General features: G+C 42.0%; 1 protein-coding gene across 2 annotated transcripts in view; it reads left to right on the top strand.

Annotated features, from left to right (window-relative positions):
• Positions 1–449: 449 nt before the first annotated feature.
• The window catches only part of lrrc3b (leucine rich repeat containing 3B), a 77,532-nt gene continuing 61,267 nt past the window's right edge, over positions 450–16,714 (top strand). For both annotated transcript variants that reach the window (XM_085988543.1, XM_085988542.1), the window contains exon 1: positions 450–859. The gene's annotated coding sequence lies outside the window, so the exon portion shown is untranslated. The remainder of the gene's footprint in view (positions 860–16,714) is intronic.

Here is a 16,714-nt window from a genome sequence, read left to right on the forward strand (position 1 = left end):
ACTGAAATTGGATGATCAGCCAGGATCTCATTGAATAGCGGAGCAGGCGAGGGGCGGAATGGCCTACTCCTGCTCCTATCTTCTATGTTTCTATGTAACACAAAACATTTGATCAACAGTCAAAGCCACCTCATAATAATTGGAGAGGAACTGAAAATATTTCACAGCCCCGATAGTCGATGTCATGGGAAACTATATCCCGCCTCTCCAGGCTTCATTGTGAACATTGGCAAATGCTTAATGGTGTCTGTTCACTGTAATTAATTCTTTTCGTAAAATCTAACGTTTGTCCAGGAACCGTTTTCTTTCAGTCGACGATGGGTTAATATCGAAGAAAAACGAATTTCAAGAAAATAATTCACTAATACATGGTTAAGTTCGGCTATCAATTTATTGATTGGGCGATTCGTTTGGTAAACCTATGTCTACCAGAGTTATCTGCTGTGTTTTAATTGCTATTTGAGGGATAGTTTTGCAATCCGGCAGATTGTGTTGGGTGAAGCTCCCCCCTGTGACGCGGCAGAGATCAGTGACCTGGTGAAGCCACTTTAAGAGCTCCACCGCGGTGCCGTTAAAACGCAGTGATTTCTGCAACTTCAGGGATAAACCAAACCTCTCCTCCAAACCACTGCCTCCCGAAGATGCAATCGCGAGGTGTGCCCATGGAGAGGAGTCGTGCTTTTAATCCACGACTTGTTTGCAACAAGCAGAAATGTGACGACTGGGAATTTTCTTCATTAAAGACGCAAACGGTGCAAATTGTGTTTTATTTCTACGGAAATGAGACGATGCGAGGAAAGTGAATAGAGCACACACCCTGACAGCGGTGGATAGCTTCTTGCCATCTCTTTGTTTTATGGTAAGCGCAGCCTGTTGCTCCTGAAACTAATGCACCTTCCGTGCGGGTGAAGCGTCCACGGTCGCAGTTGTTGATGCGCGATCATTGATTTCTGATCGTTACTAATGGCTTTGGATGAGATGTAAGTTATTTTGCTTTGGCAATTTCATTGTGCTGCACTGTGACTGTATACTTTATAGTAAGAGGCTCAGCCCAAATCTGCGATTGGAGGGGACGACATCGACCCCCGTCTCCGCACTCGTGCGATTAGATAGGCTTGAGCTGAGGAAACGCTGCAGTGCTCGGAAGGAAATTAATAGAAACATCTGCGGTTCAAAATTATGATTGCATTCTGTGCATCACATATGACTGCAATATGTTATAATATGCCATTTGTTATATAATTTAGTGCAAGGAATAGTACATGCATTAGACGATTCTGCAAAATAGTAGGATTTGAAATGACTCAATTCACGTGAAGAAGCTTTAACACTATTTTTAGTCGCATATTTTCCATCGTCAATATTTGTTTAATATCTGGTGAATCGGAACTGAAATTTAACACGGATTGTATGACTTTTTCATTTCACGCAGCAAGCACAACGCCTCTGCAAGCGAGTGCATTGGAATTGCTGGGATTAGGGCACCTACTGTTTAGTTCATAGAGCAGCGCATTTAATATTATCGGTTAGAAGTTGTATTATTGAAATTGGGCGTGAACGCATTAAAGAAAGTTATCTATTTATGCGGCCCCCATAGCTCCGGCGCTAGTGTGTTAAGCCTCTGCAATTTCAAACCGATCGAGATGGCTTTCAGTTTCTGTCAGAATGATCCTACCAGACAGTAGTTTTATGGTGAGGATTCACCGAGTCAATTTCTGGTACGAGCTGTTAATTTACATACTTTGCTCAATCATTTCTGGTTTAAATCTACAGATTTGTATCTGTAAATTGTAACTATCCCGATGCCATTGTTTACCTTCATAGTGCCAGACAAAATCGAGGGGAAAGCGAAAAGATGCAGAAGTTTTTGTTCTAATTCTGATCGGAGTAAATATTTCACCGCCGTTTGTATTGTGATTCTGCTGGGAATTGGCAATAATTGCACATTTCTAGCACAATTCTAAACAGATTATATCAAACACCCAACCCGTGGCTCGTGACATTCAGATCCGCCTGCCCTGTTGGCTGAGTTTAGCAGATGTCAGATTGAATTTAGAATGATCACTGCATAATCTGCAACTCAGGAGGAAGGTTTAGTTCTGTATTGGTAATGCGGTGAAATCGATGGCAGCTGGGATCCAGACTATTTTACTCTGCTCTTGCCCTAATACTAGTGAGATACAACAGTGGTGACTTAACAGGGGAAGAAGTGACGATATAAATATTTCAACCTATCCCTTTATAATTCGTAGTTTGTTTAATTTATGCTGTCTCAATTATTGGTGTATGTAATCATTACCACGGAGAGTACATGAGTTGTGAGTAGCACAGTACGAGGTAATGAATGGATTACAGGAAACAGAAGTTTCATCTTGGGTAAGTACATAAACGGAACTGTTCAGTGTACAGCACTGGAAAGAAACAAGCTTCTTTCAATATATTTCACTTTTTCTCTGTAGTGTAAAAATTGGCTTGCCTTCGACTGTTTTTCTACACGATTACCCAATTATTGAATATTTGAACCATATAACTTCCTCCCTTCCTCGCAGTTTCGACCTCCTTTTTATTTTCTATTTCTTTGTCAATTTCCACACTTCTCTTCTCCTGGAGACATTTGGCCCAGAAATTCGGGTCAGGGGCTTCCCGCGGGTGCAAGCCCCTGACCTGCACTTACCTTGCGCGCCGGCCGTTGAGCTGTGGGCCCGCATGGGATTCCGATCCTGGGCCTGCTCCAACTGCCGGCGCGTAATGCTTGCGTATCCCAGGGATGCAGTTAGTTCGACGCGTCCCCTGGGATCACGTGGGCCATGGAGAGCCAATCGTAGCAGGGAATCTCTGTTCATAGATTTGACAGGAAGACCTGTCAAATCTATGAATACAGTTCGGCACTAAAACTTCAAATAATTTTTTTTATCACATTTTTAAAATAACTATAAATTACATAAAATAACTACTTTAAACAATAATTTAAATTTTTGAAAAAATTAATTACAGTTTTTAACAGGGCTAAAAATTCTTACCTTTCTTTAAAGTATTTAGAAATAATAAACCTGTGGAAAAAATGTTTTAATTTTACTTAATTCACCACTTACCTTGTTAAAAGCAGGCCTTGCGACTGCTTTTTAAAAGCGTAGCTGCTGGAGACATACCCTCCCGGAGAAACCTGGAAAAAAAAATGGAAGTTCCAGGTGTGCGCGCTGCCTCTCCGGCGCACCGTTCAACCTGTGAACCCCTTCCTTTAAGGGAACGGAAGTTCCGGTTTCCCGCGCATGCGCAGTGCATGCACGAAACCGGCACTTTCGTTGGGCATATGTCTGAGCCTAGACAGAGTGTCAGTAGGCTATTGACTGCAAGGGATCTCATACCAAGCCCAATTCTGTCAACACACATGCATTTGCAGCAGGTGTTAATCGAGAGCTGTCAACAGCAGGGACCCTGACTGAATTTCCACTTCCTCAGGATACTGAAGTCAATTGTAACATCCCTACCACTACCCTGGATGAAATCAGCTAATTTAATACAAACCAGGGATTGCACTTGGGACCTTCCTAGCCTGTATGACTCTTCTACATCATCTTCTATATTTTGTGTCAGCTGTGGCTCAGTTGATAGCACACTCGCTTCTGAGTCAGAAGGTTGTGTCCCACTCCAGGGACTTGAGCACATAAAGCTAGGCTGACAGTGCAGTGCTGAGGGAGTGCTGCACTGTCGGAGGTGCTGTCCTTCGGATGAGACATTAAACTGAGGCCCCGTCTGCTCTCTCAGGTGGATGTAAAAGACCCCATGGCACTATTTCGAAGGAGAGCAGGGGAGTTATCCCCGGTGTCCTGGCCAATATTTATCCCTCAACCAACATCATTAAAGCAGATTATCTGGTCATTATCACATTGCTGTTTGTGGGAGCTTGCTGTGTGCAAATTGGCTCGCGTTTCCCACATTACAACAGTGACTCCGCTTCAAAAATACTTCATTGGCTGTAAAGTGCTTTGAGACGTCTGCTGGCCATGAAAGGCACTATATAAATGCAAGTCTTTATAGGATAAATTTGCTGAGCATTGGTGAGCTCCCTTCTCTGGAAGATGGTAACTCATGGGTACTCTACTGCCCCTAGCAGTCCTCAAGCATGTTACCCATATGGTTACTCTTAGACAGTGAGTGTCAGTAGATTATTCTACCATAGGGAGCATCACAGTGAAGCCTGATGCTGTCCTTACCAAAATCCTCTTTCCAGAAGGGGTTACTGATTAGCTATCCAGAGCAGGAACACTGACTGATTTTTCCCTTTTTCCAGCTAAAGGGCACTGGGGTGAATTGCAGTGCCATCACAGCTCTGTTTCACATCAGCTAACTTGGCACAAACTTGGGTTCAAACTGGGACCTTCCTGGTCAATGTGACTTAATGCTGTAGTCACTCTCTCAGCTACTGAAGAAAATGTACTATTAATCTTATTTAACTTACTGATACTAAATATCTGTAACATATTAGAAGTCTTGCATATAGTGCTCATTTCCTGTACACATACTTCATGTAACACATTTCCCATCACACATTTCCCACTGCACATTTTTGCTAAGACCCTAATTGTTATAAAATAGAGTATTCTTTGGTTCACTGTGAGTAATGTCCTGGGAGATCCAAAGGTTCTGCTCCAGGTATTGCTGTGAATATAACATTGTGCGACAAATTGAAATAAGGGGGCAGCACATGGATCCCTGAATAGCTCTCATCTAGTCCTTTCTTCATGGTAGTTTGTGACCTTTTTGACAGATGAGGCACATGATATGCATGGCCACAGAAATTAATATTACTGGGTACAGTAGCATAAGTGTTTACGTTACTGGTCTAGTAATCCAGAGGCTAGGAATAATAATCCAGAAAACATGACTTTAAATCGCACTATGGCAGTTCCAAATTTGAATTAAATTTTTAAAAAATCTGGAAATAAAAAGCTGGTATCAGTGAAAGTGACATTAAGCTGTCGGAGTGTTGTAAAAACCCAACTGGTTCATTATGTGCTTTAGGGAAGGAAACCCGCCACCCTTACCCAGTCAGACCTATATGTGACTCCAGTCCCACACCAACATGATTGACTCTTAACTGCCCTCTGAAGTAACCTAGCAAGTCATTCAGTTGTATAAAACCGCTACAATGGTTCAAGAAAAAGACCCACCACTATCTTCTCAGAGTAATTAGGGATGGGGAATAAATGCCTGCCTTGCCAGCGAAGTCAACATCCCCAGAATAAATTGAAAGAAATGGATCTCCAGTCCTCATTTGTCCCATGCTTAGTTTGAAAGAATAACATAGTAGCCAACATCATTTTTAATGTTTTAAAACTTGGAGCTTATGCTTCTATTTCTTGCACAGACAAAAGTGGGGTTTCATGAGCAAAAAAAGAATGGTTTATTGATTAGTACTTTAATAGCTGGAAATACATTAGGTTACACATAAAATAACAAATACTTTAATTTTTATAATAATGTTTGTACTTTGACTTTATTGCATATATGTAGCAAAATTATAGACAACTAATCCATCAATTAATTAGGCCAAAGATTTCCCAGCCAGCTTGTCGGATTGACGTGGTTCATCCATGATGATCAACAACAACAATAACTTGTATTTATATAGCACCTTTTAATGTAGTAAAACGTCCCAAGGTGCTCCATAGGAGCGTTATAAGACAAAAAATTTGACACCGAGGCCACATAAGGAGAAATTAGGACAGGTGACCAAAAGCTTGGTCAAAGAGTTAGGTTTTAAGGAGCGTCTTAAAGGAGGAAAGAGAGGTAGTGCGACAGAGAGGTTTAGGCAGGGAATTCCAGAGCTTAGGGCCTAGGCAACAGAAGGCATGGCCACCAATGGTTGAGCGATTATAATCAGGGATGCTCAAGAGGGATGCATAAAGAAAGAAAGAAAGAAAGATCTTGGATTTATATAGCACCTTTCATGACCTCAGGATGTCCCAAAGCGCTTTACAGCCAATGAAGTACTTTTGAAGTGTAGGCACTGTTGTAATGTAGGAAATGCAGTAGGCATTTTGCACACAGCAAGCTCCCACAGACAACAATGAGATAAATAACCGGATAATCTGTTTTTATTAGCGATGTCAGTTGACGGATAGATATTGGCCAAGACACTCTGGACTGCTTCTTTGAAATAGTGCCATGTGATCTTTTACGCCCACCTGAGAGGGCAAATGGGGCCTCAGTTGAACATCTCATCCGAAAGATGGCACCTCTAGCCGTGCAGCACTCCCTCAGTAGTGCACTGAGTTGTCAGCCTGGATTATGTGCTCTGGAGTGGGACTGTGAACTCACAACCTTCTGACTCAGGTGAGAGTGCTACCACTGAACCATGGCTAACACACAGCCCAGGATTGAAGTCAAGAGTTGTCCTTTTAGACAGATTTGCCTGAGGATGCTGAGCAAGCACTGTTTACTTCCATTTGGAATCAGATTTTTCCCTTGCTTAGATACAGTTGATTCACAGCACTTTATTACGTATTATTCCATGCAACCCCCCAGGAAAGGCTTCCCCCATCCACCACTCATGGAGGATGCACCTCTACACCATTGTATCCCAGCAGAGAGACAAAAGTCCAGGCACTCAGTGACTTTTTCCCACATCCACCGAATCGAGAGATTGTAGGTGAGACTGTGGAATGTATGGAGCAGTTTATGGTTCTAGGATGACTGATCCACCAGTCATGTCAATGCATCCCAGAAATACGACACAGAATTGCGCGGATTCACCAGCCAATGATGGACTTGGACAAGAACATATGGTCATTGCATCTCCTGCTTCTAACAAAGCTTTGCATGTATAATACTGACGTCACTCCAATTCTCCTGCGTGCATTGGAGACTTGCATCTCATGCAAGCAGACCAAGCAAAAATTGATGCAGCAACCTCGTGGTATCTTCATTACATCTGCTGCATTTGGTGGTGTGACCGTGTCACCAAAATTTAGGTCAGAAAGATGACCGCCCAACCTAAATGTCACATCTGCCAAAAGTCATTTATCGCTTTTTGGGCACGTAGCTAGGTTCGATTGGCCATATGGCACCTCCAGGGCACTCGAGGCCTGTCCTCTCAACACCTGGACACGCACCCCTGGAGAGCCAAGAAACACCTGGCTCTTGACTATTACAGCTGACCTCAGGACCATGAGAGATGGAGACATTCGATTCACCAAGCAATGCTTTGAAGGAGCATGCTACAATTAGCAAAAATATATATTTACTGGAATTTCAAGTATATACTATCTTTTTGTTAAAAAAGCAAAAGAACCTAAGTTTTAATTATCTGGATACTATGTGACATGCTACATTCCTGAAAAGTTTGCAGTTGAGCACAAGTGCTAAAAGATTACTTTGCTTCAATAACTTATCTATACAATGAGGGTTCTATATGATTATACTGTGTAAGCAAGCCTCTGATTGGCTGGCAGCCAGTCCACACGGGGCTGCATGAAAAGCAATTAGGGCGCGGAGGCAGTTTTGAGGAGCCCTTTGATAAGAATTAAAGGGGAGAGATAGAAAGGGAAGTGCCGGTTTCACAGTGGCCTCTAAAGGGGACCAAAAAGTAATCTAGAGCAGAAGTCGGTGACAATTCTAGATGAGGCAATTTCTCACTCACTTTTGTGGCAGGATACATGTGCTTGATTCAATACCAACTCTCAGTTTATCCCCAGCCCATCCTCTGCCTATTAATTTCCAACAAAAACACTCTCTAGCCCCATTACGGGGACAGAGAGTGATTGCAGGGCTACAGACACATCGGATCACTTGAGTAACAAATACTGGGGTGACAGATTGAGGAAAGAGAGAGAAATATTTAGGGAACAAAGTTAAAGACATTGGAGGGACAGAGATAGACAGATGAGGGATGGAGAGAGCAAGAGAGAGAGAGAGAGAGATTAGGGAGAAAGAGAGAGAAATGTGAAGGCCAGAGAGGCACACATAGGAGAGAAAGAGAAAGAAATTGGGAAAACAGACAAAAGAGATTTGGGGGACCAAGAGAGAGAGTGACACACATTGGGAGAGGTGGAGTGAGCAAGATGGAAGAACAAAGAGAGAATTTGGAGAGCCAACGAGACACACTTTGGGGATATATATTTTCAGACTAATTTATCAGATGTAAAATGGACCATGTTCCTGTGACAAAACAAACCAGTCTGATTTTGTTAACTATACTGTTGAAATGTATTCATTACCTGACCTTCAAATATTAATTAACTTTAGATATCGCCTCCTTAAATTGGAAAATGGCATCATGCAAGCCTGAAGATATTGCCTGATTCTGAGGCAACCAGATAACACTGAAAAAGCAAGCTGATAACATTCAAAATATTAATGACACTGAGCAAATGAAATTTACTTGGGCTTGCTTTCAAACTACATTTTTTAGTTAAAGATTTTTTTGGGGGTGTGGAAGATAGATTTTCTTCAGTTTATTATTTCAGTGAGAAATATTCTCTATAGAGAAAATAAAGTACAATTTGTACAAACCAGCTTCCTATAACATGTTGCAGCTTTTCAATTTGGAGGACGTAAACAGATATTTCATATTTTATATGGCAAACATGGAGACTTTTACACAGAAAGGGGCTGCCTACAGTAGAAGTATAGCAGAAAGTAGCTGTGAAACATTGGGCAGCATCTGCGCAAAACAGCAGGTTAATTGAAACAAAATGGAGATATGGCTGAATTGGTCCCTTTAACATGGCAAATTAGGATTATTAAAGGTTAATCGGAAATACTGTGATGCAGATAAACAGAAATGAGTACAGGAAATAATGGAATTTCTCAGTGCCACTAACAATGTGTTAATCTTAAAAATGGTAAAAAAGGGAAGTGATTTAGATGATAAAAGATATGATGATGAATTCATGGGAAAAAACAGACATAACTGATTCTGGGATAAAAGATAAAGGTGTGATAAAAGGCAAATGCAGATTGCCATGTATGAGAACAAAGAGCGAACAAAGATTGCCACCTGTAGAAAAAGAGCCTGAGAGAGTAATGTTAATTTTTGGCAAAATAGCTGTGGATAAGAGGTTGGGTAAAGGTCATATAAAACTGGACATGATCTTGTCCCGTTCAAATGTATAAAAAGTCTGGTTATTTAATTTATAATGCGATCACAATTGAGTGGAAGCAGCAAGATAAAGCTGTGTCTAATCATAATAATGCTTGAAAGATGGTGTTTGTGCATTTAAATGATTCGAATTTAGTGTCTGGAAAGAGCACTGGAATAGATTATGGATGTAGATAATGATCCATGAAAGAATCCTTCTGCACTCAGCTATTAGCCTGATACTGGTTTGAATAAAAGTTAATTATCAATTCAAAGAAATGTATAAATTAATGCATTTTGCTAGGTCATGAGACCAGTAATTGTGAAACATGTGGCATACATTCAACCTTCTTTCTATTATATAATAAGCCCTTGATGTCAAATTATTACTTCCTTCCACCTTACCAACAGCAGCCACTCCTTCAGCTACTACGACCCACCCTCTGGGATTCTCTTCCAAAATCTCTTTGCATTGTCACCTGCTTCTAAATATATTTTAACCAACGGTGTTTCAGCCTTCTGCGCCACCCCAAACCTGTTTGTCCCTCTTTCTCCTGCTTTGTGCCCACCTTTTTCCATCTTTTTCAAACCTCTGCGACATTCTCTTTATGTGGCGAATGCTATGGAAATGTAAGTTGTTTTCATATTGAGTTCTGCTTTATAGTTCCAGAGAACAGTTTATAGACTGTATTCAAAAATAGGAACAGAGGGCTGTATATTCCAATCCCTACGGATGGGTACGCGCTGTGTACACACCCGTAGGGACATCGGAAATACCTGTTTCAGTATTGCCAAGCACATGCGCTGAAAACCGGCATTTCCAATCTGTCAAGAATGCTCTTGACAGATTGGAATGCCTGCCCTGGAGAAGGGCCTCTGCGGGTGGATAGTTCCACTTTCTGGAGAACCTCCACCCGCAGAAAACCCTTAGAAATCTTATGCCTGATAAAAGCAGGCATACTGCTTTTACCAGCATAAGAGTTGAAAAAAAGTTTTTAAAAATGTGTTTTTCACTCATTTATCATTTAAAAATACTTTTTAAAAAAAGGTAAGTTTATTTTTAGCCTTGTAAAAAAGTTTATTTTTTTTTAAATTAAATTTTTGTTTAAAATAGTTAATTTATTGTAATTGCAACTCATTTTAAAAATGTGATTTAAAAAAAAATGTATTTAATGTTTTACAGTGTTTTTGGGGTGATCTCCATTCATATATTTGACAGGTCTATCTGTCAAGTGTATGAAGGGAGATTCCCTTCTTTGATTGGCTCCCCATGGCCCACGTGATCCCAGGGACGCTTGCGAACCACATGCGCCTCTGGGATACGTGGACCCTGTGCATTTCGAGTTTGGAGAGGCCCAGGAGAGGAAGTGTCTGGACCTCGGGAGCCCTCGGGTAAGTCCATAGATTTTTTCCAGATCGGAGGCCTCCGCACGCAGGAAGCCCCCGATCGGAAAATGCAGGCCATAGGAACAGGAGTAGGCCATTTAGCCCCTCGAGACTGTTCCGCCATTCAATGAGATCATGGCTGATCTGTGACCTAACTCCATATACCCACCTTTGGCCCATATCCCTTAACACCTTTTGTTAACAAAGATCTATCATTCTCAGATTTAAAATTAACAATTGATCTAGCATCAATTGCCGTTTGCAGAAGAGAGTTCCAAACTTCTACCACCATTTGTGTGTAGAGGTGTTTCCTAATTTAACTGCTGAATGGTCTGGCTCTAATTTTTAGACTGTGCCCCCAAGTCATAGAAACATAGAAAAATAAGAGCAGGAGTAGGCCATTCGGCCCTTCGAGCCTGCTCCACTATTCAATACGATCATGGCTGATCCTCTATCTCAATACCATATTCCCGCTCTCTCTCCATACCCCTTGATGCCTTTTGTGTCTCCTTCTTAAATATATTCAGTGACTTGGCCTCCACAGCCTTCTGTGTTAGAGAATTCCACAGTCCTAGACTCCTCAACCAGAGGAAATAGTTTCTCTCTATCTACCCTATCTGTTCCCCTTAATATCTTGAAAACTTCAATCAAATCACCCCTTAACCTTCTGATCTCTAAGGAATACAACCCTAATTTGTGTAATCGCTCTTAATTTAACCCTGGGAGTCCAGGTATCATTCTGGTAAACCTACGCTGCACTCTCTCCAAGGCCAATATATACTTCCTAAGGCGTGGTGCCCAGAACTGCTCACAGTACTCCAGGTGTGGTCTAACCAGGGCTTCGTATAGCTTTTTTTTTGCTTTTTTTATTCATTCATGGGATGTGGGCATTGCTGGCAAGGCCAGCATTTATTGCCCATCACTGATTGCCCTTGAGAAGGTGGTGGTGCGCCACCTTCTTCACAACTGAGTGGCTTTCTAGGTCACTTCAGAGGGCAGTTAAGAGTCAACCACATTGCTGTGGATCTGGAGTGAGATATAGGCCAGACCAGGTAAGGATGGCAGATTTCCTTCCCTAAAGGACATTAGTGAACCAGATGAGTTTTTACGACAATCCAATAGTTTCATGGTCACCATTACTGATACTAGCAGCATAATGTCTACCCCCTTGCATTCTAGTCCTCTAGATATAAAGGCCAGAATTCCATTAGCCTTTTGGATTATTTTCTGTACCTGTTCATAACATTTTAATGATCTATGTACCTGGGCCCCCAAGTCTCTGGACCTCCACTGTTTTTAGATTTTCACCATTTAGAAAGTATCCTGTTCTATCCTTTTTAGGTCCAAAGTGGATGACCTCACATTTGGATACATTGAAATCCATTTGCCATAGTTTTGCCCATTCACTTAATCTATAGATATCCCTTTGCAATTTTATGCTTTCATCTAAACTGCCTACAATGCCGCCTATCTTTGTGTCATCGGCAAATTTGGATATGTGGCTTTCTCTGCCATCATCTAAGTCATTAATAAATACTGTGAATAGTTGAGGCCCCAACACAGATCCCTGTGGGACACCACTAGTCACATCCTGCCAATTTGAGTACCTGGCCATTATCCCTACTGCCTGTCTCCTGCCGCTCAGCCAATTTCCTAACCAGGCCAATAATTTCCCTTCAATTCCATGGGCTTCTACCTTAGTTAACAGTCTCTTATGAGGGACTTTATCAAATGCCTTCTGGAAGTCCATATAAATAACATCCATAGACATTCCCCTGTCCACTACTTTAGTCACCTCCTCAAAAAAATCATTCAGGTTTGTCAAGCATGACCTACCTTTGACAAATTCATGCTGGCTCTCTGGTCAGCTGAAAATTTTCAAGGTGTTCATCACTCTATCCTTAATTATAGACTGTAGTAATTTCCTGACAACAGATGTTAGGCTAACTGGTCTATAATTCCCTGGTTTCCCTCTCTTGCCATTCTTAAATAGTGGAGTGACATGCGCAGTTTTCTAATCTAAAGGAACAGTTCCTGAATCTAGAGAACTTTGGAAAATTATAGTTAGGGCATCTGCAATATGCTCACCTACTTCCTTTAAAACTCTGGCCAGCACTGTCTCCTCCAAGGGGATGAGGTGAGGCTAGGAATGGGAGATGTGCCTTGTGATTGGTACAGATTGTTGGTAGGTTAGTGAGCCATTCTTGGCAGGGGCATGGCTGAGCCCTTGGCCAGTGGCGGGGCTGAAAGGATACAAGATGCTGGTATCCTCATACATTATCCTCCTTCTCGCATGCACCTCCTGCTTTCCCGCCCTCCCCTCACCACAACGCCACCCTTGTGCCTTCCTCATTTCCACACCCAAGAAATGCAGCCAGTGGGTGACCAAGAGGGAGAGAAGAGTGAAGAAGAATGAGGAAGATGACTGATTTGATACTCCCAGCCACCAGCTCTTCAAGGTCGACCAGCAAGGCCATTTGCAGTGTCCCCCACTGAAAGTCAACAGCCTTCCACCAGCCATGCTGCAGCCACTGGGGTAGCACTGCGTGACATCAGTAGGATAGGTAAAGGCACACACAAGACAGGTACTAAGAGAATGCATAAGGGTGATCAGTTGATTTTTTGATGTCATATTGTATGGATAGATGTATAAAGTTGGATTGGAATGTTTGCTTTGTGGTGGCTTTTATTTCAGCATTGTGGCCAAGAGGACGCTGTGATGGTCAGTAACTGAGGGAAGGTAAGGTGTGGAACTAATGTTGATTGAGGAATTGGGGTTGTGGTCACTGGTACCGCAGGCGGATGACTCCATCCCAGATATCCCGGCCAGAAAAGGGCTGACTGGGATGTATCCTTCCGTCTACTTCCTCCTCTTCTGCTTCCTGCTCTTCGGCTTCCTCCTCTTCTGTGTCTTCCTCTTCCCTCTGCGAGCGGATGGTGTAAATCTGAAATGACGACTTAAAATGCTGGAAATACTCAGCAGGTCAGGCAGCATCTCGACCTGAGATGTGAATTCTGTTTCTCTCTCCGCAGATGTTACCTGACCAGTTGAGCATTTGCAGCATTTTCTGTTTTCCCAGAGGCCTTCCCTTACCATCCAAGGCCTTGCAAGCATCAAGCAGTACTCTCTACACACTTAAAAAACTTTTAACATCTATTGCAGCAAGCCACCACTTCAATAAAATTTTTAAAAAACAGTCCAAAAGCTTAAATGCAAACTTGAAAGATGTGTGTGATCCTGGGTTTCCCTGACATGGTTATGACCAGCATTGACGTTGGTCGTGGTGACATTAAGTCAGTGTGCATGTCACCAATCCACCATTTTTTTTGCAGTGCACTAATACCGGCAGCGCTACGCGGAGGTCCAAAATGGAGGACACTGCAGGACCCGCTGCTCTTTCGCCATTTTTTGACGGAAACGGGTGGCGTAAAGCCCCTGAATTTTTCGCCCACTGCCTCTTGTTTCTTTCAAAGAGAATTTGACAAGCTGCTGAGCGAAGGGAACATTTTCAATTATAGTATGTAAGCTGTGATTAGGAAGTGTTATGGGGTGCCACTGTATTCTGGAACTTTACTTGGCTGCCATGGGAGGAGAAAAATTTTCCAAACTTTTTGCTGAAAACCCCTTGGGTTTTTTTCTCTTTTGTTTTGTGTCTCCCGGGGATTTTGGGTTATGGGGTGGGTGAATATTGTACTAGGTTTCACTGTTGTCTTGATGGGGCGTGCTTGATAGGCCTGTGAATCTTTTATCACTCTTTTTGTATGTTTAAAAACTTTGATACATTCTGTAAATGTGTTAACAGATAGGAATAGGTTGTATCATTTAGATACCGTTGTCTGATAATCAATGCCAATGGGACTACATTGTCAAAAATTCACTTTTTTGTATATTTAGAGTACAAAAGCCTGGAAATTATGATGAACCTGTATAAAGCACTGGTTCGGCCTCAACTGAAGTACTGTGTCCAATTCTGGGCACCACACTTTAGGAAGGATGTGAAGGCCTTAGAGAAGGTACAGAAAAGATTTACGAGAATGCTTCCAGGAATGAGGGACTTTAGTTACGTTGATAGACTGGAGAAGCTGGGGTTGTTCTCCTTGGAGCAGGGAAGATTGAGAGGAGATTTGATAGAAGTGTTCAAAATCATGAGGGGTCTGGACAGAGTAGATAGAGGGAAACTGTTCCCATTGGCAGAAGGGTTGAGAACCTGAGGACACAGATTTAAGGTGATTGTCAAAAGAACCAAAGGCGACGTAAGAAAACTTTTTTACGCAGAGAGTTAGAATGCACTGCCTGAAAGGGTGGTGGAGGCAGACTCAATCTTATCTTTCAAAAGGGAATTGGATAAGTCTCTGAAAGAAATTTTTTTGCAGGGCTACAGGGAAAGGGCGGGGGAGTGGGACTAGCTGAGAGTCGGCACGTCTCAACGGGCCGAATGGCCGCCTTCCGTGCTATAACCATTCTATGTTTCAAAGCAGTGGATTTTCCAAGGAGCTTCAGCACCAAAATTAGTGAAAACTTCTTAAAAGTATATAAATATATCAAAATTGTAGGTGAAATCCAATTGATATACACCCAGAAAAATAAATAATTCTGATATGTAGATTTTTTAATTATAAAAATTGATGTTTATATTGACATGAACCTTTTTTTTATTCATTTGTGGGATTTGGGCGTCGCTGGCAAGGCTTGCATTTATTGCCCATCCCTAATTACCCTTGAGAAGGTGGTGGTGAGCCTCCTTCTTGAACCACTGCAGTCCATGTGGTGAAGGTGCTCCCACAGTGCTGTTAGGGAGGGAGTTCCAGGGTTTTGACCTTGATACTTACTGTGCTTTTTTTTTCTTTTGAAAATTGTGACAACACTGGGGTAGATTTTGACTTTGTGCGATGGTGTAAAACTGGTGATAGCGAGTCAGCAGCCCGTTTTACATCTCTCCCAATTATTTTTCCCAACAAAGTCAATGGAAGTAAAAATCATGTAAGATATAAAACGGGCTGCTGATTCACTATCACCCACTTTACACTATTGCACAAAGTCAAAATCTAGCCGTCTGTGTGCCAATTTACAGGAAACTCTTTGGTATCTGGCACCGACGGGACCGGCGTGTTGCCAGTTGATCAAAAATTCCGGATGACGGAGAGGGTTATCTACCGAGGCTATTTTTAACAAAGAAAAATTTAAAAAATCAAGAAATGTGCAGTATACAGTAATTGGGTACTCACCTACAGAATGTTGTGTTAAATGGATGGTGGAAGATGCTTGATTAAGTACAGTACTGCCAGTTGAGGGTAATGCAATGCAGTGACTACCAGCAGCGTGGGAGACACACAGTACCCCTGTAAAATGGCGGATCTGAAGAGACTACCGGCAGCGTGGGAGAGTCAGACTCCTGTTACAGGGGTATTGAGGTGTTTCGACTTCCATCAGCGCCAAGAGGCCGAGTAGTGGCAGTTTGGAGAACTACCCCCACTGACTAACTCGGCCACCGCGGGATACTCGGACTCGGACTCAGCAACTTTGCTGGTTATTGAGGTGTTGTTTTCGGAGTGAGAATTTTGCCGGTTAATAGAGAATTCTGGATTTTTAGGTGCCGTTTAAACGAGAGTTTCCTGTACAAAGATACATTGAATATCACAGATAAGCGAATGGAAGATTTTAAATACTATACATTAGAGAAGAAGAAAACCAGAAATGTTCAAACATATGGCAAGACTTCAGTTATGTGGAGAGACTAGAGAAGCTGGGATTGTTCTCCTTAGAGCAGAGAAGGTTAAGGGGATATTTAGCAGAGCTGTTCAAAATCATGAAAGGTTTTGATAGAGTCAATAAGGAGAAACTGTAGAAGAGTTGGTAACTATAGGACGCAGATTTAAGACCAGAGGTGAGAATTCTTTTTTCGCAGCGTGTTGTTATGATCTGAAATGCACTGCCTGAAAGGGTAGATGGAAACAGATTAAATAATAACTTTCAAAAGAGAATTGGATAAATACTTGAAGGGGAAAAATTTGCAGGTCTATGGGGAAAGGGCAGGGGAGTGGGACTAATTGGATAGCTCTTTTAAAGAGCTGACACAGGCACGATGGGCCGAATGGCCTCCTTCTGTGCTGTATGATTATTTGATTCTGTGACACATTTTCAGTGACAGATTTTCAAAGAGGGTTGCAATTTAAAATTTTCTATATAGCATTTCTAAAAAAGTAAAACTAACTTGTTGGTGGCATTTCTGAGTGGGTTAACACTTC

The sequence above is a fragment of the Somniosus microcephalus genome, chromosome 5 (genome assembly GCF_052327205.1).
Source record: "Somniosus microcephalus isolate GS21.2 chromosome 5, FLI_Smic_1.0, whole genome shotgun sequence".
NCBI classification, from domain to species: Eukaryota; Metazoa; Chordata; class Chondrichthyes; order Squaliformes; family Somniosidae; genus Somniosus; species Somniosus microcephalus.